Source organism: Pecten maximus, unplaced genomic scaffold (assembly GCF_902652985.1).
Source record: "Pecten maximus unplaced genomic scaffold, xPecMax1.1, whole genome shotgun sequence".
Taxonomy (NCBI): domain Eukaryota; kingdom Metazoa; phylum Mollusca; class Bivalvia; order Pectinida; family Pectinidae; genus Pecten; species Pecten maximus.
Window position 1 is genome coordinate 44702 of NW_022982980.1, and position 2314 is coordinate 47015.

The following is a 2314-nucleotide window of genomic DNA, read 5'->3' on the forward strand; positions in this document are numbered from 1 at the left end:
TACTTCAGCTAGCTAAAGGTCTCTGGCTATTTTTTTATTCTGACACCAACCGACAGCGCCCGTCATAAGTTTCTCTCCGTGCTATCCTCTAACATTGTTGGAGTAGAGTGTGGCCCTGAAGATTGGCCGACTTGAAAGGGAGCTTTTGAGTAAGGACCATTTTATTTGGTACATTGTTAAGTTAAATTTTGTTTACTGGACATGACAAGAATAAGGAACGGAAGATGAAAGAGGACAATACAATAGTCTTCTTTCTATTTACCAGATCATATTTCATGAAATAATGTCACTAAATATATAATCAGTGAAATTAGCCAAGTGTAAAATTTGGAAAGAAGCCTAGCGATCTAAACTGTGACCTGACATTTCAATTTATGTTTGTCAAATGTCAGAACAATATTCTCAACATTTTCTTGCTGATCATCTGAATCTAAAATAGGGCTTTCATTTTGGCAGTCGACCTCATCATCATTTGTTTCAGTGTCTTCCATTGAAATAACTGTGCTGTTTCCCTCATCAGACAGTTGATTACGGAATGCTTCAACATAAAACTTCAGCTCATAGAAGAAACTGCAATCTTGAGAGCCTTATAGAGGGTGTAGACTGTAGCCTGTCCACCTTGTCTCTGGACGTAGATGTTCAGGGTCTGGTGAACACACTCCCCACTCCTTTATGATGGAAATCCTTATGGATCTGAGGACTCGGTGAGGAGGGTATTTCCAAATGTTTGTACAGTTTGATTGGTCACCCTTTACCACATCAGCTAAACACTTTATCATCTTGTCGTCAGGTGATTCCAACTTGATCTTCTTGGCTCTAATCCTCTCTGTAAGATCAAAAGGTCAATTTTGATTTTATGACTACAACTCTATAGGTCGTAATTAAATTTGTCCGCAGATATAAATTCTATAAAATTGCAATCAACAAATATAGCCAGGTTGGTTAATGAATTGTTTTTGAAGGAAAAAAATTAGGTCAAGTTGTCTATTAACAAAATATCAATATTGTTGATTCATTTTAAAAAAAAATTGTTTCTATGGTAACCATACCTTTAGCAGTTAGTACCAGGTCAGGATTGGCTGTAAAACAGAACAGGTTTATTAATGATAATGTAAGCATTGCATGAAACTATTACAACCAAAAATATCTTATACTATAAATAACTGTCCAAATTTATGTACAATTTCCTGTGTAAGATCCTGCCTGCATATTACAATTGAATATTACTGATGACCTTGAGGAAACAGAAAGACTATAGTCAGTCTCTACTGAACAATTGAACTTACTGGTGACCTTGAGGTGACATAAAGACTATAGCCAGTATCCACTTAACACTGTACTTACTGGTGACCTTGAGGAAACAGAAAGACTATAGTCAGTCTCTACTGAACACTTGTACTTACTGGTGACCTTGAGGTGACATAAAGGACTACTGCCAGTCCCCACTCCATTGACTGCTGTACACAGGTACATGCCCTCGTCTCCATCAGACACCTCAGTTATATGGAGAGATGGATCACTTATGACTGATCCTCTATATTTCTCGTTGTCTATGGCAATGTCAGTGGTCACGTCCCCACGAATAATTTTCCAGACCACTGACTGGACCCCTACACACAGTTACACTTGACTGCAGGTCAACACATGATCCCAGTTTGGCACAAATTCTTGTCAATTTGGTGGATACTGTGGGCACACCTAAAAAAAGTGACCAATCAGAAGACATTTAGAAACTATGGACACATCCACTACAGTAACCAAGTATAAGACAGCATCAATTACTGCCATTGAACCCTATGAAAATATGAAAGTATGAAAGTTGAGGACGAAAGTATCACCCTATTATGAACAGTATCAATAGTACCTTATCCAATACAAATAAATCGCGGCTTCAGGGAGTAAAACATTTCCTCATTGGACAGTTCGCTTAAAGTAGCGGGGCTTCGATTCAAGGCCTTTCAAAGACAGCGACTGTGAAAAGGGGTTCCCCGTGTAAAGAGAATTTGAACTTCAATTACAATATACATATGATTAAATGCAAAATAAAACAATATAAGGAAGCTTCTTTCAGGTTAGAAAAAAACATGTTGTTGCTCGTTCAAAACAAGTTAGACCAAGAGGATGAATATTCCTTACTATAACATCACTTTGCCTTGAATAATTCAAGTACACATGAGTGACAAACCTTTTGTAAACAACACCTAAGTCTAGGGGGCCCATGCAAGATGTGATTATAGGAAATTTGTGCCCTATGTATGTGATAATTACTAACATTACTACACTATCATAGACTAACAGTGGCACCTGATCATAG

General features: G+C 37.6%; 1 long non-coding RNA gene across 1 annotated transcript; it reads right to left on the reverse strand.

Moving 5' to 3' along the window:
* Positions 1-735: 735 nt before the first annotated feature.
* Positions 736-1596, reverse strand: LOC117321226. The gene is made up of 3 exons (XR_004531255.1): positions 1404-1596; positions 1050-1079; positions 736-826 (listed from the first exon to the last, which is right to left on the reverse strand). It is a non-coding gene; the product is annotated as an uncharacterized LOC117321226 (long non-coding RNA).
* Between the last annotated feature and the right edge of the window lie 718 nt (positions 1597-2314).